The sequence below is a fragment of the Callospermophilus lateralis genome, chromosome 5 (genome assembly GCF_048772815.1).
Source record: "Callospermophilus lateralis isolate mCalLat2 chromosome 5, mCalLat2.hap1, whole genome shotgun sequence".
NCBI classification, from domain to species: domain Eukaryota; kingdom Metazoa; phylum Chordata; class Mammalia; order Rodentia; family Sciuridae; genus Callospermophilus; species Callospermophilus lateralis.
Window position 1 is genome coordinate 51,602,055 of NC_135309.1, and position 22,912 is coordinate 51,624,966.

The following is a 22,912-nucleotide window of genomic DNA, read 5'->3' on the forward strand; positions in this document are numbered from 1 at the left end:
AATCACTGAAGAGGTAGAGAATCCATCTGCAGTTTCAGAATTCCCCGCTTCTGCCCAACTAACCCCACCATATACATGGCCCCAAGAAGACAAGCCCCACAAGGAAATCATACCAACTGTAGGGAAGACAGAGTTCCATTTTATTGTGTAAATATGTATTCTAAGACTACCTTAAAATGTTACATATACATACATACACACAGATCTACATGCATATATGTATCAAGTCTTAAACATGCTTGTGTCTGTTTTTGAGAGAAAATGAGATTGAAAACAGAGAAAGAGAAGAATCAAAGAGAAAGTTCATGAGACCAAAGGACCGGTTTGGAAATCCACACAGGCCTGCAGACTGGCCGGTGGACTTGGCAGAAAGCTGAAGGTGAAGACGGTGGAACTCTGGAGGCAGCCGCACCAGGGGGCTGAACACAGCCCAGTGCACCAGATAGGACTAATAGCATAGGTGAAGAACACAATGGCTCAGCAGGAGCAGTCAGCATTAATTATGACAAATCTATAACTGATGGAGATATTGGCATTTTCAAAAAGTATCTCCAAAGTTGTGATGAATCTACTACAATGCCTTCCAATGACAGCAAGAGAAATGGAAAGGCATTTTTCCCCCTACACTGCATACTAAGCTCTCAAATTCAGTATTATTTCAGAATCATATTTTATTGACTTCTCTGAAGTTTGAGGTACATGAGTTGTATAAAAAATGGAATCATGACAGAAACATCATTCTGATTCTAACTTATTACAGGTGCTTTATGGAGTTATTTACAATAAAGAAGGTGCTTGTTTCCAGTAAGAGTCTACAGTTTTGTTAATGCTATTTTTCACAATGCTGCACTGGCTTGGATATAGGACAGAGTAGAATTACAAAGAGTTTGTCTTTGGGGGGATATCATGGAGATTTGGAAGAGCCCTTAAAAATTTTCCCTAAAAATATTGTGCCTAAGCCCCAAAGTTCACACTCTTGTCCATATTTTTCTTACATATCAGTGTTTCTGATTTTCCTACTTTATACCTGTGCCAAACCCGTTTCTTGCTGGGAAGCAATTCTGAGTGTCCCCAGTAAAGCAATGTGCAGAGCTCTGGAACAATATTTCCATGAGGAGCTCCCAGTGGGAGTGTGAGACAGGCAAGCACACTGGACCAGAGACATCATAAGATGTCATAAGTTGTCATAGTCAATCATAAGAGAGGATCCAGGGTTTGCCATTCACACAAGCAGCATGGCTTCATGAAAAGTAGGGAGGAATTAGAATCTGAGAAGTCCAAAGATCTATCTTGCTAAGGACCCTCAAACCATAATTCAGCAGTAGCTATCTAATTGAATTGTGATAACAGTTACACATTCTCCCTCAAACTTTGGACTCATGGAAATCCCGGAAAGAGCAGCCTCTGCCCTTCAAGGGCTCCAATGCATCAACAAAAGGAGAAAATCACAGTCTCCTTCAGAGGTAGAAAAGGCTCCTGATGAAAGTGGCAGTACACAGGGTAATGAGACTTATGCAACAGCAAAGCCAAAGTACCCAGAGGACCATAATGACCACTGACTGGGCTCATTCAGAACACAAATGAAACATCTCCCAGACTTCAGAAACCATAAGTTGGAAGAAGGAAAGGACTCTATAAGAGATAGAATTCCTGAACTGAAAGACTGACACAAAACAGACACTACAGGTAATCCTGTTGTATAAAATTAAGTAGGTGTAGCTGGTGAACACAAATTACATAGACATCCACGGCACGTTTCTATAACACTTCTCAGAGTTCTGGGGGTTCTTCACCTGGTGCCTAAGACCCCTAGATATTCCAGATGAATATTTAGTGAATAAATACTCAAATTTTTGTAAGTAAGCCCCAAAGTTTGCAAAATTCCACGTATATATCTTTATGGACATTTCATCTGAGGAAAATGTATATAACTTTTATCAGATGATCAAAGCAATACATGATCCTCAAGAAAGAATGAACCTAGGATCTTACTAGCTTCATCTCACACATATATCTCATTTCTCAGGACTCAGTTAAGATGAGAAAGGTCTCTTTTTGTCCACTCTGAGGGCTTTTAATTTGTTTTCCAAAATCTGTTATGAAGGCTATATATCTGATCTCGGGGTTGTTGCCACAGTAATGTCAGAAATTCCCACCCAAGGGTGAAGTTGTGCTTTGTCTCCTCCAATTTCCAGACTTATAGCACAGAACTGTGTTAAGACTACTCCAAAGAACTCTGATGGATCCCCGAATACCACCAATACGAGGTGCAAGAATGTTGCTCATTTGCATATAGGTTATGCAACTTTCATACCAATTTTTCTCCACTAAAAGTGATAAACCAGGATCAAGTGAAAACTGTAAAATTAGACTGTGTGTTTACCAAGAATCATTGGATGGAGATAGAAGGCACTGGACCTGTTCTGCTGAGAATTCTTTGTCAACACGAGGACAGAATGGGATTATTCAATTTTATGGTCACAGTGGCATCAGCTGATAGCAGCACATAAGTAATTAATATGTGTCTTGAAACTAAAAAGAAAAAAGGCATAAGGACATGGTTAAATACAAGATGGATGACAAATAATAATTTTTCTCCTTTTTTTGGTGACCACATTCCATTTTCAGCACTGAGTTGCCATATTGTACAATAAATCTAGTTAAATACACAAGATTAAGATCTTGTGTATTTAACTAGATTTATTGTACAATATCTGATCTTAATCCGTCATCAGTGACCTTCTAGGTATTTTAGTTCTATTGAGCAAATTGCCAGGAAAACAAAATTAAGTTAAATAAACACACACTCTCTCACACACACACACACACACACACACACACACACACACTCCATTACTATTGTAAGCAAAATACACTGCAAAAGCACTAAGGATCCACCATATCCCCAGTGTCTTTCCATTGTGTTCACTAGTCAAAATTTTAACATGAGCACTAAGTCAAAACTTCAAATTTCCAGGGGCTTCTTAGAAATTTAAACAGAGTCTTAAAAATTCATTTCCTTTGCACATTAAAAACTATATCAGAAACAGTAAGGATCTTTTTTTGAAAGAGAAAAAGACAGAATTGGGAAAATAAAACATTTCATCCTGCCATCTCTGGTACCAACATAGTCCTGCAAGTTTTTGTGACACATGAATACTCATGCATAATATAAGTGGGATTTTCAAGATGTGTTTCTTCTGATTAAACTCGTTTTTAATGGCAATAATTACTTATTCTGGAGACACTTAACCACTAATGGTGGTGTAATCTCAAGACACAACTGCACTTTCTTAGAAATTTAAGCCAAAGTTAATCAATCTATCTAATTCCTACTACAGGAAGAAGAAAAATTCTCTGAAGACCACACTTTTTTTTATGAGGCTATAAGTTTAAGGCAGCAGCATAATTGGAAGAAATTTATTAAAGGGTTGAAAATTACACTCAAATTAAAACGTTAAGAGCCTAAAGCTGTAATTAGGGCAAAGGTAAAGGCAAGAGATCCACAAAGCAATCCTGGCTTCTCCTGACTTCTCCGTGGATGCTGTCTTGGCTAATTAATTATCTTTCTTCTATTGTTAATTATGGGGGCTCCCCAAGGTTTCAAAATGGCTCCTTTGCTTCTTTTCCTTTCCCACTATTTTATTCATTAATGTATATGTTTTGAACAATTCATATAAAGATTGCAGAACATTGATTGATGCCTTATGAATTCTGAGCCCCTGTCCTAGGCACTCTTACAGTTAACTGAAAATAACATATGCCTAATTTATCTTATTATTCCTTTCCATGAAACAGTTCCACTTGACTTTGTTAGCTCTATCAAAAAGCAATCGAGAATGTGGTACAATAGGAAGACAACTGGGATTAGGGTTGTTATCCCAGCTGTCACTGATGATCTGTGTGACCCTAAGCAAGCCACTGGTTCTCTCCTAGTCTCAGCAAAGCAAAGAGATTGAACTAGATCAGGAGTTACAAACCCAACCTGATGACATATTTGACAGATTTGCTTGGCTGGCATGATTTAGAAACACACAAGGCTATGGAAAAACTGAATTTCTATGTTAAAAAGCAGATCTAAGCCCAATTTATATAAACATGAATATAGATAGATAGATATAGAAATATATGTGTATCTACTGGAGATTAAACCCTTTACTGCCAAGCTACACCCCCAGACCTTGTTATCTTTTATTTTTTTGAGATAGGGCCTTGCTACATTGCTGAGGATCTCACTTTATTGCTAAGATTGGTCTCAAACGTGCAATATACCTGCCCTAGTCTCCCAAGTTACTGGGATTACAGGTGTGCATCATTCCACACCAGCAAATCTGATTTCTTTGATGGCAATAATTAATGGTAGCAAAGTAGCAATTGTTCCTTCATAAAAGGCCTGCACTCTTTTGCTGCTACAGTCCCCAGTATTTCCTATTGCACTACGGGTACTCCCCTTTACTCAGTCAAATTGCTTTGACTTACTTTTCAATAAGATGATCAACCCCAGCACCAAAATTTACTGTTTTTACTTCTCAATGCACCTCATAATTTATTTTATTTCAGATTTTCTCCTAGCCCTAGTCTAATACCACAAGAATACATTTTAAGTCTATTCCAAATTTTTCATTATTGAATAAATTTATCTCTTTTACTGTGGGCTATTCGTTCCCTTCTAAATTCTATTTGACCATTATTATCACATTTAAACTTCTAAGTTTTCCAAATCTTGTTTTTACCTCCCTCCATGCTACACTCATAACTAAATGCTATAAAATCCTTCTCAGAAATTACTTTTATCCTTTTATATCTGGGTCATTATACCTGGGGCAGAACTAAAGGTTCTAAGTCTGTCCCTAATCAATCATACTTGGAAAATAAGAACAATATTCTTTATTAGTCTACAAAATTTTTAACAATTAGTGCATCTCTTTAAGAGATAATCATTGGTTTTAAGTAGTTTGTAACAGAGACTGTAAGTTATTATCCAAGAACTATTGTCTCTTCCGTTACAAAATCTAGATTTTATTTGGGGTGTCAATGCAATCAGCTAAAAGATACATTTTCCCAAACTCTCTTTAGGTAAACAACAGCATATAACTGAGCTATGGCTACAGCAATAAGCAGGACATTTACACAGGAATTCTAAGAAAACTTATTAGAAGAAATCAACTCAACTGAGATGAAGTCTCACTCCCTTCCCACTTTTATCTGTTTTCCTTCTTTCTTACTATAATGCGGATGTGATGGCTAGAGCCTCAGGAATCATTTTAGACAAGAGTTAGCCTTTGCCTCACTGTGACCAAAATACTTAACAATAACCACTTAGAGGAGTAGAAGTTTATTTTGTCTCATAGAATCAGAGGTCTTCATCTATAGATGGCCAATTCTATTGGTTTGGACCCAAGAGGAGGTAGAACATCATGGTGGAAGGGTGTGGTGGAGAGAAGTTGCTCCCCTCATGGCAGCCTGGAAGTGGGGCAAGGTGGAGGGGAGAACAATCTTTCCAGGGCATGCTCACTAACTCCCAGTGACCCGCCTTCTCCATTCAAGCCCCACCTATCTATTGCTGTCTCCCAGTCAGTCCATTCAAACCAAGGTGGGCTTCTTAGGTTACCATTCTCATAATCTAATCATTTCACCTCTTGGCATCCCTGCATTAACACCAGAGCTTTCAGGGGACTGACTCCTCCTATTCAAAACTACAACACTCCGTTAATCCATAGAGCAAATGTGTCCCTTCAGCACAGAATGAACCATAAACATAGTTTGAACAGAAATCATTCTGACTAAACCAGTCTAATCAGGGTTCAAAAAGGTGCTAACTACCACAAGGAATAAATGGGAACTTTCCCCACAGGGCATTTTATTCCTAGAAGCTTTATGTTGTCCTTTGGGTGTGGAACATTATATTGAGCCCAGAACAAACCCTCATTCTCACATAATCTGTACACTCTGTAGGAGAAGGTCCCTAGGCCTGTTGTTGCTTATCTTATGACTAGCATCAAAAGAGTTTACTGGTCTCAGTAGATTTTGTTTAAATCTCACTTCTGGGATCATCTTTAGTTTCTCAGAAAGCATAAGATGCTGACCTATAGCAAGAACAATGGGGCTGCCTTGACCCTAACTTCTCTATACCTTCCTTCCCCTGCCATTCTGTTCCCCGTGTTATAAAGCCTATTTAAGAAATCTCTTTCATCATCTCATCCCTTTAAGAGCTGTGTTCTGTTTCCTGCCAATCAAGTAGGAAAGATCAATATCAAAAAAAAAATGAAATTATATAATTCCACATTAGAAAAAGAAAAACTAATGAGACACTGACCTTAATATATTTATGCATCTAAGGGTCAGTTTCATGAAATTTCTTGAAGCTTCCCACTTGGAGTTATTGAAGATATAATTTATTTGTGGAGTCATTAAACATTTCTAAAATATTCATGAGGAAAAACATAGTTCTATATCTTATAATGTCATCCAGACCACAAAAGTGCATCAGGATTGAATATTAACTATTTTAATGTCCTAACAGGAATAAACCCAACATAGAAAATATGAAAGTGAGTGGAGGGTTGGGGATGTGGCTCAAGCGGTAGCGCACTCACCTGGCATGCGTGGGGCGCTGGGTTCGATACTCAACACCACATAAAAATAAAATAAAGATATTGTGTCCACCTTAAAAAAAAAACACAACTAAAAAAAACACAACTAAAAAATTAACATAAAAAAAAAGAAAGAAAGTGAGTGGAGGTGATTAGGGATCCCGGCCATAGATAGTATCAAGAAGATTGTCAGCAAGTAGCCAAGTCCAACCATTAGATTAAACTCTCAGCCAAGAAATAGTCACTCGCAGAGCATATTAGTTAAGATTTTATCTCTTAAGTTCAAAAGACACAGAAAATCCAATAAACTTGTCTAAGGAAATTAAAGAATAAACCAGCTCATAGTTAGCTTAAGACATGACTTCTTGAAGAGAATGTAGATGATGTCACCAGATGTTCTCTGTCTACCACTAGGAGCTTTGCTTTTAAGATGGTCACCTTAGTTATTCCATAAGTAGTTGCTGATATTCTAGACCAAACAACTTTTTAGATCTTAGCCCAAAAAAACAACAGCATATTCTTGTTATCTGATAGATTCTGTATAGGTACTCTTTTTCTTGCTGTGACAGAACCTCATTGGGTTTCATGCCGCACTTGAGCAAATGACTGGGGCTTATGAAACATGAATGACAAAACTGAGTGACATGTCCCATCCCTGCAAGTGAGGAAGCATGAGATTGGTTATCAAAGAAGGCAAAAATGACTAAGCAATAGCTGTAAATAAATACTACCCAAGTGTGGTGTTAAATCCTAATTCTGGGACAGTTAATTCATGGACAGGAAATAAATATAGAGGTGCTGAGAACAGCAGGGGACAGAAATTCCTTTACGAAATTGTTAACAAGGTTAAATCCCAGTTATCATGACAGAGACCTAGAATCAGCAGCAGAGTGAACAGCAGGAAGAGATTTGACCTCATGCCAAGGTCAGGCTTTGTCTTAGTTTCTGGTGAGTATGTGGCCATGTCACTGTATCTATAGCAGGTGCAGCTCCTCAGAATCAGGGCCTGATATTCTTCTGCTGAAGAGTGGAATGAATTGGAGCTGGGTCCTGATTAGAAAGACTGGCTCCACCCAGTTTGCTCAAACCCCGGGTTGACTCATCTCCTTGTCAATAATGAGGATGGGGAGAGAGTGCCCAGCTGCTCAGATTTCATGGCCCACAGAACAGTCCTTCTGAAGAAATCAGTGGTTTCATCCAAGGCCATGAAATTGTCAAAACTATGCAAATTCTGCCCAAACTGCCAAATAACAAGTAAATAAATTAGGCCAAGTGGGTGGGAAAGCAACCAAAGGCCTCTATTTGGATTCTGAATGTGTGTCTTATCTCTGTTCCTACTAAGACATGCAATTCCCAAGCCTGAAAGAGAAGGGGACTCAGTGACTGGCCCTGTGTGTCAGCTGGGGTCTGACTAATAAATGATGACAGCCTGACGCCTCTCCTGGAGAGCATCATGACAGGTCTGGATACTTGAAATCATCAGCTGCCAGAGGCGAGGTTCCAAGCAGCTACCGCCAGGCATCGACAAAACAGACTCATGTGAGCAGGCAGCATGCTAAACCTCAAGAACAGCCACTGAATGTGGCAGGGAAAAGGGTGGGCTGTTTCCTGAGCCTGAGTCCTACACAAAGCTCAAGTCTGGCAAAAGCAAGCTCATGCTTACTACTGGTGGAGACTGTCAGAGTCTTATTTTCCAGGGCCATCCATAGGCTGTGTGTCGATTGTATTGCACACAGTAGCCTCCTTAGGGGAAAGGTCTAGCACTGCGAATTCCCTGTCATGGATTGATCACATGATGCAGGTGAGCCCACCCCTCTAGCTCTGCCTAAGATCCCACACAGCACCTGAGATGGGTATGACTTGCCCGGATGTCAATCCATCTGCTGATCACAAGACATCACAAAGCAAGACTCCACCCTTGAAACCTTATCCCTCTCTGATGTCCTGGCTATGAAATAAACAAAAAGCAGGCTCCTGCTCTCTTTCCAGCATGGAAGCTTGACCTTTAAGGTCACAGAGCTGTCCTGCCCTGGATTCCAAAATTATTTCTCTGTTGTGTGATTTTTCACTGCCTTCTTTTCTTCTTAGTTTAATGTTGCAGTCAGCCAGTTTAAACCCAGTTTATCTTGTCTATGCAAGTAGCAGTGGAGAAGAGCCCTTCCCAACTGGACTTTCTTTCTTTGATGGAATAGATTCTCCAACTCTCCCTGGAACAAAGCAGATCCTTGTTCCAACAGCCTTGCCGACTACACTTCATCCCACATGTTCCACATGGAAGGTCTGAATTTCATTCTGATAAACTTATTAATTTAATATTCTTATTCCAACTAGACATGGTTTTATATCCTATATTGGTTTGAAAAGTAGTCTCATTCTAAGTTTGAGTTGATGCCATAGTAGAATGCACTAATATTTCTTGTCTAAATATTAATTTCCTGTCATGCTTAAAGTTGGATTTGTTTCTAAAATCCCTTACAAACTCAAATTATTTAATACATACATTGATTTAAAACATCAAAACATGTATTGGCATTCAATTTGAATGTGTTTATGTGTTATGCCACAAAATAAGTGGCTTATTCATTTAAGACAGAAATAGAAAATTAAATAATTTTTGCACCTGCATAGCACTTGGAAAAGTGCCAGTGAATTTCCTAACTCCTTACCTCAGGACTTAAGGCCACCATCTGCATTGTCTGCCCTGTTCTGAGTTTGGAAATGAGTTTCCTTGATAGACAGGATACCTGGTGTGAGCCACACAGGCCAGTACTGAAGGATCAGCATCAGGTCCCACGTGCTGTCAGTCCCACCCCAACCTATTTAAGTAGCAGGCTTCTGGGGTCCATATCCAGACTTGACCCATGTTCTTGTGGGTTTTCCAGACTGCATTTCTAGGTTAGTGGAATGCCCATGACTAATCTCCTCTACACTAGCAGTCCTGCTCTCTGCTTGCCAGTTACTTCCCCACTCCTGGGGACTCAGGCATTCTACAATCAACCAGACCTCCTTGATGTTCTCTAAACAATTCTTCCTATACGCCTCACTTTTTAGTCTTCCTGCCTATAAATATGTTTATTTTACCCCTCTAGACCAACCTGAAGCATCTTATTTGCTAAGAAACTACTTGTACCCATTTGCCAACTACAAAATGTAGGAGGACCTCAGGTTCCTCTACCTGACTAGATCTCTCTTGCTCCCTTGAAGCTTGTCTGTGGCCTATCCTATCTATGGCTATGAATTTTGCCTTTTTTAGCCACACTACTATATTTGATTCTGTATTATATATGGCAAAGACTTAATAATGGCTTCATTTTTTGTTATTGTTTTTAAACTCTCAAATTATTAAGAATGGGAAAATGTGAGTCCATCTATACAATATTTCTGAACACCTGAAACCAAGTATCATTTTTTAGACCATGAAAGAATATATTAGTTTATTTCTTATCCAAATACTAATTTCCCCATCATGCAGATGAGCATTCTCAAGGCTTGTCACTGAAGAACTCTTTGTTTTAGAGGATAATACGTACTCAGGCACTTGTTTCCCTATATGCTGGAAATGTCTTTGAACATTTTTATCATAAAAATAAATTAAAAAATTTAGTCTGTGCGTTATTTTACACACACACACACGCGCACACACACACACACACACACACACACACACACATCTTTTAAAAATACTTAATTGCTTACCATCAAGTAGAACTCCTGAAGAATGTAGATTCTAGCCAGGTATCACAGTGCACACCTATAATCCCAGCTACCGAGGAGGCTAAAGCAAGAGGATCTCAGTTAAAGGTCAGCCTGGGCAACTTAGCCAGAATTTGTCTCAAAAAAAAAAAAAGAAAGAAAGAAAGAAAAGAAAGGAAAAATAAGAAGAATGTGAATTCAGTTTTATTCTGTGATTTCATACACCCCTTCCTGTATATCCCCAGTCCCTCAGCATATACTCACACCCTAGTTTGATAATACTTGTAAACCAAGATCAATATTGTTTTCAGAGAAAACCCTCATGACCTACGGGATTGAACAAAAATAGGACTCAGTTCCTTTAACCTCTTTACATAGCTACCTTATTTTCTCTTTCTACATGTCCCCTATGAAATAGGACAGTTAAATTTCCCTAAGAATGTTGTGAAATCAAAAGCTTCTTTTCCTTTTATTGACACTTCTGAAGGAAAATGACAATTCCAAGCTTCCTTGACTAAAATGAAATACATGATGTGATTTTTATTCCTAACTTCACTGAAAAAACATTAAATCCAAGTCCTAACTTTGTACCTACATCCATTACTATGATTGGTAAGAGTAATATCAATACAAATTTATTTGTTTGTTATTTCATTTCTACCCTCTACCTCTCAAAGGAAAAACAAAATTAAGCATAAAATACCTGAAGGAAAAGGCAACTTTATTGACTTAGATTAAGACACTGTTTGGTACCCATTAATTATGAAAGTTTTATGTCTGTTAAGATCTTCAAATAGATAATGTATTCCAAAATGTTTCCTTAATGAGAATTTGATGGACATTTACACAGAAGACTTAAAATGAAACAAATACCAATTGGCTTGGGAATGCAGTCCTTTGAAAACAAGAAGGAGTTTTATTATTATTATCATTATATTATTATTATACAGTAAAGTTTTAAAAACAGTAGCATGAGAAGAAGTATTACAATTTGGAGGGGTGGGAAGAAAGGAAGGATAGTTATCAGAGTGGCAGATTTCACAATTCAAGAGATCACAGTCCTAGAGGAGGCCAAGGGTCCTTGTTGGTCTCATGATGTGATGTCCTTGAGTAATGGACATAATCCCCTTTGCAGAAACAGGAGGGGAAAGGAACAAAGGCCTCTTTGAGAAATGTGATAAAGGAGTCCCAGGAGGATGTCTGAGCTCTTGAAGCAAGCTTCATGGCAACAGCTTGACTCTGCTTCCTGCTTCAGTGGAGGTTGCTGGAATATGAATTAGGGGTGAAGCACAGGAGCACTGGGGCTATTTACATGTTTGTGGTAAAATTTGATTTCTCAACTTGAGAATACAATTGATTCAGAATCAAATCAAAATAGTGATTTAAAGTTTTCTTACAAAAGAGCTCAGTGCATTAAATAAGCACCAACCATCTTTTGTTCTTACAAGTGATCCAGGAGGGAAGACACAGAGCAAATTCCATCATCTCTAATGGCAGAGACAAAAGAGTTGTCTGCAGAATATGATATCCCATCAATGGTCAGAATATAAGACCGTATCATTAAGGATTATGTATGAAATTGCTTCTCAGGTCAGGATTCAATCATCCATATTATACTACTTACCATTAATTTTTAAATGTTAACAAATAAAATTAATGTTTTCCTTTGATGCCATATATATATATATATATATATATATATATATATATATATATATATATATATATATATACCTTTTAAAAATACAAGCCTACAAAAGAAACAATAGGGAGGAAATGTATATGTATAAGATAGTATGAAAATTACTTTGTATGAAATTTAATACAGATATTTACTACCTGTATCTGTCTTAAGGCACTTTTGAGGTGTCCTTCATGTTATTTCCTCAATTCTCAGTTTCAATCAATTGTAAAACACATCAACTTAACAACACCTTTGGGTAAAATTAATCTACAATTACACTTTTAAAACTAATGGACAGGGGCTGGGGCTGTAGCTCAGGGGCAGAGCGCTTGCCTAGCATGGGTAAGGCACTGATTTCAATCCTTAGGATCATATAAAAATAAACAACAACAACAAAAGGTACTAGTTTTTAATTTTTTTAAAAAAAATTTTAAAGCTAATGGACAAATACTAAAGAATTAACCACTCCTTTAAAATTCACTTATACTCAATTGTGTTCTTCCAATTCAAAAGCCTAAAGATCCCCCAGCACTATCTCTGTCCATAGGAGTTTTCAGAGCATCGTGATGGTACACTGCTCCTAAATCACACTTTCAAATCTTTTCTTATTGAGCAACTTTTAAATGAATTGTATAATTTCAAATGTTTAATCTGCACTTTTCACTTAATTGAATTAGTTGGATTTCTAAATTCTTCATTGAATCAGTTACTAAAAGTTCAACAATTTCTCTTGAATGTCAACCGGAAGCTGCTGATGGTGGTGGATAGTCTTTCAGCCATAGTCTTTCATGACATGTGAATTGTTCCTGCAAACCTTTCCTAGGCTGAAAAAAGAAAAGAGCAATAGCTCTATCCTAGAATGGTAATTTCTGCTACATAATTCTACTGCCTGGTATTTGACAATGATGTGCATTCATGTTTTTATTCAATGCTGCACCCTGGTGTGCTATTTTCCAAGGCATTTACGTGACACATGATGCCGTCAGCCCAGTAACATAGCTGAGTGACCATGAGATGTACTGACACCTTCTATGCACAAACAAGTTCATATGTCACATAAAACACATCCTAAGTTGCAGTCCTCTTATTGTTGGCGAAGTAGGTTTTCTTTACATTAATCAAATATAATAACTGAATTCCATAAACTATTCTATAATATAGACCTAAAGGGAACTTATCAGGACATTATGGAAATGATTGTTTTGTTAGTGAACTGTGAGCTATAGATGACTCTAAAGGAGACTAACTGGGTTCCATCCAGCAAAGTCTTCCTTTTGGGAAGATGCGATAGACAGGATTTCTAAGATGGTCTCTTTAAAACATGCCTACAGTAGTCCCCAGAAACTATAACTCAAAGATATCACACACATGAAAATGTTTTGTTACATGACAAAAGGGACTTTGCATAATGAATATTACTAGTCAATTAATTTTAAGATGGGATTATTCTGATCTATCTGGGTATCCCCAGTATTATCACATGAGCCCTTAAAAGCAGGCTACTTTTTCTGGCTGGTGGCAGAAAAGAGAGACAAAGGGAAAGTTCAAGAGATTTGAATTAGGAGAAGGATTCAATGTACCCTTACCTGCCTAAAGAAGGAAGAGGCACATGAGAAAGAATCTCTGGTGGCTGTTAGAGCAGAGCAGACTTAGATGACAGCTAGTGAGAAAATGGGGATCTCAGTCCTACATTGCAAAATACCACATTCTTCCAACAGAATGAATGAGCTTGAAAATGTGTTCCTCCCAAGATGCTCCAGATTAGAGTCTATCCTGGTAGACACCTTAACTCTTTAGCCTGTGAGATCCTGAGCTAAGAACCAAGGTATACTTGCAAAGCCTCCTGACCTAGAACTGAGGGTATTGTTTTAAGCCAGTGATTTTTAAAAAAATCACACAGGCAGGGCACAAAAGAGGAGGATTCTTGTACAAGGCAGACAAGTCACTTAAACCAGGTGATGGAGAGGATGAGTGGGATCCCAGCCAGTCTACCTACACCTACTGAAGGAAGATAAAAATTCAGCCAGTGACTGGTGCGTGGACCATCAGGGGTAGCTATCTGTACATATGACTAAGGTTTTATAGGGTTTCTCTTTCTAGAAAAGAAGTACATAAAAAGTTTATTCTTAAAAATCTGAATTTTTAAAGTGATCTTTTATTTTTATTTTTTTTAAAGAGAGAGTGAGAGAGAGAGGGAGAGAGAGAGAGAGAGAATTTTTTTAATATTTATTTTTTAGTTATCGGCAGACACAACATCTTTGTTTGTATGTGGTGCTGAGGATTGAACCCGGGCCGCACACATGCCAGGTGAGCTCGCTACCACTTGAGCCACATCCCCAGCCCCTTAAATTGATCTTTAAAAAAAAAAAAAAAAAAAAGAATTCTTCCTCATTCAGAACCTAAGAAGTCAAAACTCCTTTAAGACCCACACTGAAATTGTTTTGTTTGAAGTATTTTTTTGGCTAACTCAGCCTATGTAAAAATCAACATATCATACATTATGTCAAGGGCATTTTCCCACTTCCTCAATGATTTGTATCCATTTAATTTACTGACTGTCTCCTTCATTCACCTAATCTCCCACCCAAAATAACTACTTCCTCTCCCCAAAAGGCAAACATTAGTCTTCATTTATTCATCATCGATGAAATAACCCCTATCAGGTGCCAAAACATTGTTTAGCAACTGAAGATGGTCAAAGACAAACAAGTTACAATCTTTTTCTTTAAAGGAGATTCAAGAGATGCAGCATGGGATGCCCAAAAGAGAAAATATTCACTTCCTGAGCTGTGACAGGTCTTCAGGAGAAACTCAGAAACTAGAAACTGGAAGATAAATAACTTGCTGAGATTCAAAGTGCACTGAGGGAGAAAGGAAAATCCTGCCACAAGCCCTCATGAGAGATACTATGTATTTGTTTAATTTTTTAGTTCACCTTTCAAACAGACCTCTAGACTCAGAAATGGTAGAGAAGTATGATGAATAAATTTAGTAGGTGAAAACACAGGTAAGAAAAAGAGTAGCCATTACAAATTTCATCTGCACACAGTTTAGTCTAATCAAGAGGAAAAATCAATCGAAGGCATCTGATCCATGTTTTCTTGATACTATTAATTCTATCGCTAATCCAGTATCCTAGGAGCTGGTATTTGTTTTTCTTGCTGTGTTATTAATTTATTAGTGTAAATTTACACCTGTCAACACAGATTTACAGCAGTGAAACTTCCCACCACAAATATTATAGGCTTCAAGGACACACAGTTAAGAACTTGAAAAACTTAAATTGCTTTAACCCTTGCTAATATATTTCAGTTTCACTTATATAAAAAGATAAATAGCCACAGTCCTACTAGGAAAAAAAAAACTGTACTTTAGTAATACTTCTGATTTTTTTCTCCTATTTTTCTTACAAATTCTAAAGTCAATTAAATCTGTGAATCACTACTCCCAATGCCAACTAATGATGATGGTAATTCTGCCCACATAAGGCCATTTACAGAACACATGGCTAAATTTTACTCCCTTCCTTTGAGCAGTTCAAATGCAAAAAGACTCACATGTTTTGCCATCATATCCTTCACATTGTTTGCAGCAATTTTATAGAAAATGCACCACTTAGCACTGCAGGAAATAAAAGAGGTTTCACACACTTGGGATTGAGCTGTGATACATACAAAAGGTATAAGAAGACTCCTGTGGATGAGAATCAAGAACTGGCCAAGACAGTAGACAGGAGCTTGACCTGCATGTGCAACCTTCCATTCTCACTGTTCTCACCATCCAGGTCCTCATCGTCTCCTGCCTGGAGTAATCTGGGTAATCTCAAATGCCTTCCCATATACTGTTCAAATAGTTTCCAAATAATTTCCAAAAATTGCTTCATTTTGGATTATAATGCATCCTTTCTTAAAAACTTTTGGTGTCATAAGAAACAAAAAGATTGAAACTCAATGAAGCATTAAGGAAACCCATGACCTATCTGGCCACTTCTCTTCCTTGCCTCTTCTCTGGTTATTCCCCTCATGCCATTTTGACACAAGATCCATTCATCCCTAGCTACTTACCATTTCACAGCACATTTGGTGTGTTTCAAACTCTGGTGCCTTCTTGTTGCCTTTTTCAGCAACGTTTTTCTTTTTGAGTCCCTCCCCAGGACCCTCTCTCCTGAACCAAGTCTTCTTGGTTCCTAAGAAATATCTTCTCACCTTTCATGACTATAATCCTTTTCAGCTCCCACCCACACTTAGACCAATCTCAGCATAGAAGAGACCAGTTCCTCCTTTGGGGTACCTCAGCATCCTCTGCAGACATCCACCAGACCTCCTATATGGTAGATCATCCTTTTCGTGTCTGTAACTATACCAAACTATAATAAGGCAGAATCCATATTTTTTCTTTATATTCTCCAGAACTGTCTTCAAGGGCATTAAAACGTTAGAACTAAGAAATCTCTACATAAAACAACTGCATGGGCTGGAGATATAGTTCAGTTGGTAGAGAGCTTGCCTCACATGCACAAGGCCCTGGGTTCAATCCCCAGCACCATAAAAATAAATAAATAAACAGATAGATAAATAAATAGATGATAAATGAAACAACTGCAAATGCCAAGTAACAGTGTACAAGGAAGTGCTCAGGTATGAGTATCTTGCTCTCTGCACTTTGAAACTCTGTAAAGCATCATGGTGTGGGTGGTGAAAAAAAATCTTTAATGTTCAATTGGCCCAAACGCAAATGCTGACATTTCCACCTCCTATCTGTGTGAGCTCATGTTATAGTGAATATGTGAGGTGTCCCCCAAAATTTCATATGTGAGATAATACAAGAACTTTCAGAGGTTAAATGATTCAACTATGAGACATGTAATCTAACTGATGGCTTAATCCACTGATAAGGATTAACCAGGTGATAACTATAGGCACGGAGGGAGAGGCTGGAGGAGGTGGATCACTTGGGGCATGCCTTTGGAATATATATTTTGTTCTTGGTGAGTGAAGCTCTTTCATTCTGTTTCCTGGTGCCATGTCTTGAGTTTCTTTCTTCAGCCATACCCTTCTGCCATGATGCTCTGCCTCACTTGGGCTCAGAGGTATGGAATTGGCCATCTATGGACTCAGACCTCTGAAATTGTGAGCCAAAAAAGCTTTTCTTCCTCTTCATTATTCTTGTCGGGTCTTCTGGTCACAGCAATGAAAAAGCTGTCTAAAATAGCACACAGACTTCAATTCATTTCCCAGTAATACCTACCATTCAGAATAGTTGTTTAAAAATTAAATATGTGATAAGCTAACAGAAGAGTTGCTAAGAAAAATATCCAATCCTGTCCCTTTTCCCTGAGAATGGAAAGTGACTATGTGTACTAAACTGTTCCAGTACAACTTCTTAAAGAAGGTAAGTTCTGAGCTTGACATTGAGTAGCCAGAAGGATTTGGACAGACAGATTTTGACAGAAAGTTCCATCCATATGGAGAAATACCTTGAGCAATGGCAATCAACTGCCTAAAACTCTTCCCAGATGTACCCAAGAAGCAGCCTTCAGATGCTATATCACTCCCACAGCTTACCCCTCGTGGCAATGTGAGAGTAATTATACATAAACATAATCCAGCTTCAAACCCAAGAATATTGTAAATTGGAGAGGAGACATAAAATAGTAGTAATGCTACTTAGGAAAGATCCGTTCTTTAGTGGAAGAGTCTTTCCAAAAAACAATGTTGAAGGGTACCGGGCTGATTGCTCATTTGCACAGAAGTACACATTATACTAACAGACAGCAGAGCTGGCGTGACAAGATCCACCAGCATTTAAACAAACACAGGGTAGGTAATAATTTCCATGTGTGATGGCTGGAGTGTTAACAGAGCAGTCTAAAGCAATCTCATTTACTTTTATGGTTAAGTATTCAAGAAGCATCTCTCTCTCTTTTTTTTTTTTTTTTTTTTTAACATCTGAATGTTTTCATGGCTGAAGGGAGGCCAGCGTAGCCTGAAAAACAATTTACAATGATGTGTAAAGTAGTTACATTTCCCCACAAGTCTGGTTGCTCAATTATTCCACCTATATTAATAGCTCTTCATGGCATTTGATGTAGAATAGTCCCTATCCAATCACCCACTTGAGCTAGAGGAGAGCAAGTGCTATCCAAATGGAACGGAGCCCAAGTTTGAAGTTGATTACAAACTCAGGCCCCTGTGCTGATCATTTCCAGCACTGGCTTGCTATCATTGAGAAAGGGTGCCGCTGGCAGGCGGGCCTGCTATCACTCTAATGCTAGTTCATTTCGTTTCAGATCGGCAGCGAGGTTTGCGCTATCAGGAAAACCAAGGCAATTGATTCCCTTCTACTTCTGTTGAGATAAGTGGAACAATGTGTAATTTGGTTTAGGTATGAAAAAAAAAATCTATGTTGTAGGAAAGGGCTTAAAGAAAGGGATAAAGACACAAATGGCAATCTTCACACTACCCTCAACACAGTAGGAATTTAATAATTTTAAAAAGGGTTATAAAGAATTGAAATAAAATCCAAAGATAAGGGTAGAAAGTGAGAGAATGCAATATTGTTGTAATACTTGTTTTTCAGTAGCATTCATAATGGTTTTTTTCCCCTCCTATGTGGATGAGTCCAATTGACACTGAACTGGCTCCCGGCTTGGGTTTTTCCCCCTAGAATCTAATCTACCCACAATACCCATAGTTGTTCTTTAAAAATGTTAAGTCAGATCTTATCACTTACCTGCCCCAAATTCTCTGATGGCCCCCAAATTCATCAGAATAAAATCTAAAGTGCTCACCAAAGTCCACAAGTCCCTCCTGAACTTTTCAGCCTCACTTCACCACCTGCTTAGTGCTTTTTCCAACCAAGACACACAGACACTAAGCCAGTTCTCACCCCAGGTGTGGACAGGCTGTCCAGCGTCCCACCCCACCCGCTGCAGGCTTTGTTTGCATTTATGTCTGTGTTCAAGTGTCACCTATTCAGAGGGGCCATGTCTGAACACCACATCTAACACAGAAGCTCCGTGACCCTCTTCCTGCTTATTCTTAGCAGCCATCACCACTTCTCATTAGATGGTTTGTCCAGCTGTTCAATGATTTGTCTGTCTTTGCCATTGGAATACTAACTGCAAGCTGGGGAATGCTGTACCTCAGAGCCTGGAATAGTAGGTACTACATGGAAAATACTCAAAATTTGTGGTGGAAACGAGAAAGGTGAGAAGGAAGCATCCAATGCTTGCCTCTTCATTGCCCAAAAAACTGAACCTGTGAGCTGTTGGGACAGCAGCTGTTTTTATCTCCCTTGATCCATCTGCTAGAGACAGTAACATCAGGGAGAGCTCATGGCTTTTAGAATCAAAAAGCCCAGGATGTGATGTGGCTCAAGTGGTAGCTCGCTCACCTGGCATGCGTGTGGCCCAGATTCGATCCTTAGCACCACGTACAAAGATGTTGTGTCCACTGAGAACTAAAAAGTAAATATTAAAAAGTTCTCTCTCTCTCTCTTAAAAAAAAAAAAAAAAAAAAAAAAGCCCAGGATACAAATCCTATCACCATCACAAAGTAGTGTTTAAAATATGGACAAATGTTTTAACATCTCTAAAAAACTTTAGAGTTGCTAAAATTTAAACACCCAGGAGCATTGGGCTAGATACTGGGGGTGCCTCAGAAAAATTACTGGGAGAATTAAATTAGCTTTCATTTTATTTTTCAATTGGCAAAAAACACATAATAGGGCTGGGATTGTGACTCAGTGGTAGAGTGCTCACCTAGCATAATAAAGATATTGTGTCCATATACAACTAAATATATATGCATATATTTAAAAAAATAAATAATAAATACTGGTGCTCTACCCCTTACCTCATCCACCCTATCATCCCAGCAGCTTCAAATGCCCAATAAATGTACCTAGGATACCCTCTAAAAGGACAAATGGCTGCTATTAAGACTATGAAATCGCACTCTGATTTTCTATGAGTGAACACACAAAAGAACTCGGAAGAACACTCTGAAAATGGTAGCATGAAAACAACTGTAGGGACTATCATGACCTTTGTAAAAACTGAATATAGAATGAGGTTTGGGGTCTTGATCTTTTCATCAAGTAAATGAGTTTGAGGACAGTCCAAGGAAAGAGGACTCTGGGGTAAGGAATAAGCCAAATGAAGATGAATCAGGACCAAGAAGAATGCAAAGGGGAATGGCCATAGGCGCGAAAGTATTCTGGGATGTCACACACCTACATGCCAGAAACTCCAGGAAATTCTCCCCAGCCTGCAAATTACACACCTGACATCAGATTCACTAGAGTTCCACCTCTGTGGAAAAAAAATGAAAGAAAGCAGCATCACAAACAGACTCCTCCATAAACATCTTTCCTGTCACCATGGAGCCCACAATCAAACCCTGAAAACAGGATGAATGATATAGTGAAAATGAACCGACAGAGGTAAGTAAACTATAAGCAACAGGAGAAATTCATTTAGAATTATCCTACGTGGACTCTCCCTGAATCACTTCCACTGAGCATGTGGCAGTGCCCAGAAGGGAGCTGATGTTTCTCTGAGACCCTGCAATATGTTGGGTCTCAGGCTGATATCATCATCCATGTTATCTCATTTTTATCCTCCCAGTAATCCAAATAAGTTTCTTATCCCTGTTTTCTAAAGGAAAACAACTGAGACTCTGAAAACTGTTGAAAGTACTGAAGCCAGGAATAACATGAAGCCTCCACTCTGCACAAAAAAGGAACACCTATCACATTTGTAAATTAGAAATTTATAATATACGGTGTTTTCCTGAGCATTACTCTCAGTTGATCTTCTCACACACACCTTGGGAGACAAATAAAACAATATCATTGTTCTCACCAGATAAGAAGCTGGGGCCCAGAACAATTGCATGGCTTATCTAACAGTGTATAGCAAGTAAGTGCCAGAACCGGGACTTGGATCCCCTTCTCTAATTCCGAGAACCAAGCTGTTCTAAGAAATGATTTTCTATTCTTCAAAAAGAGGACAAGGTTTGTTTGTGTAAGCCAGTTGTATAGTCACTGCACAATCAACTGTACCCAATGAGAAGCAGAGTGTGAATTACAAGCAAATAGCTTGTCTTCTCTGCCACACCCTACTAACATAACCAAAGACGAAATAAACAATGATTGTGAGTAAATGTTCTTAAAGTCACAAGCCAGCTTAGACTGTTTCACATAGTCACAAGCAACAATCATATTTTTAAATAGCTTTTGCTCCTGTATGCTTCTTCTGAAGCATACAAACAATAAGAAACAAGGTACATTTGCCCCAAGGATAGTGTGTTCTTACCCATCAGGGAGCACAGAATCATCTGGGATGCACATTTTTAAAACATGTAGACTCTCAGGTCCCAGGCCCTGTCATTTTTATATAAGTGTTTCTGATGCCTCAGGTCCACACACCATGTTTTGTGAAATATTAACATGGAACCACAGTTATTTCATGACTGGTGATTACACAATATCTGTTTAATGTTAAATTGCAGAGAACAAAAATGTATCAACAATCCAAAATTCTGCTCACAAAACACCAGTAGAAGTCAGCTCCAGAAGGAGCAGGAAATCTATGTGGTTTCAGACTTTCCACATTCAAGCATACGCCCACTCCCATAAAGGGTTTGTTTTGCTATCCAGGTTCTATTTTCTGGTCTCCTTGACACTGTGGAAACAACTTGGCCATTCACAGAGACTCAGCTAACTTCAAAGTTGCCTCCCAAGGACAAAAGAGACAATGATGGATTGAGCAGATCTAAGACCTAGAAAAAAATAATATCTGTGTTTAAAACTTCTATCTCACCTACATCACCGTGGCTCTCTCTGGAGTGGGGAGAAACTAGGGTATTCGGTAGGGGCTGCACTCAAGCTACAGAGCAGTTGTTGCTCATCAACCTTGTATAACATGACATCTGATTCTTCCATAACACAGCTAACAAATCACTTCTCATATCAGGTTGCCCCAGAAGCCTTCAAACTATTTTAAGCTTAGTCTGTGTCCCAGAAATCATTCTGAATGTTATCAATGGTGATCCTGAGGAATTTAAGAACAGTCAAAGAAAGTAATTCAAAATATTTTTCACTTTGGGAGTCTTTAAAAGACCTTTTCATTTGGGAAAAAAAAAAAGAAAAAGAGGTTAAGATTTAGAATACTTGGTTTCATCCCCATTGCCAGGTTTTGCAGTTGTTTATTGAACTAGATAGGATGAAATAAGGACAGAAATCAGAGAGCCCCTGAATGTGAGCAGGGACAGGAAGCTGGGGACAAGAGAGAAAACAGCACAACCATTCAAACCTACCACAGATCCTGGCAATGACTGGGAAGCAGAGAGTTATGGTCTGGACATACCAACAAGCACCCACCTTCCCAAGGCGTCTCTACAAGCGTGATGCTTTAGATAAGACTCCAGTCTTGACAGTTCCAGAGCGTACACAGTAAGACATAAACACCCTCCTCGGAGCCCTAAAATTCCTAATGCTCCAACATGGTGGATGCAAATTATTACCCATGAGCTTTAAGCTCCCCAAGCTAGCAGCTCTACCACACCTCTGGCATTCAGAGCCGCTGTCCTCCCACTATGCTTGAAGTTTAATAGGTCAGCCTTCCCACCATGTTCCTTTTCTGCTGCTCTGTCCCCACATACCTGGCCCATTGGTTATCACCCAGTTTCTCTCTTCTTTCACAAATAACTGTTAGACTCTCACCTACAAGGAAAGTTCCACGCACAATCACCCTCAGACTCCAGGGTCAAGCTCTTCTCCCCATCTCCTCTGAACTCCCACATCCATAACCTGTCCATGCTGGGCAATGTCTCCCACCACTTTCCCTCCCACGTTCTCAATCACCCCAGATTCAGGCATTTCTTCTGCTCACCTGGAAAGGTTCTTGTCTGTACCCGCTGTATTCAGTTTCTCCCCA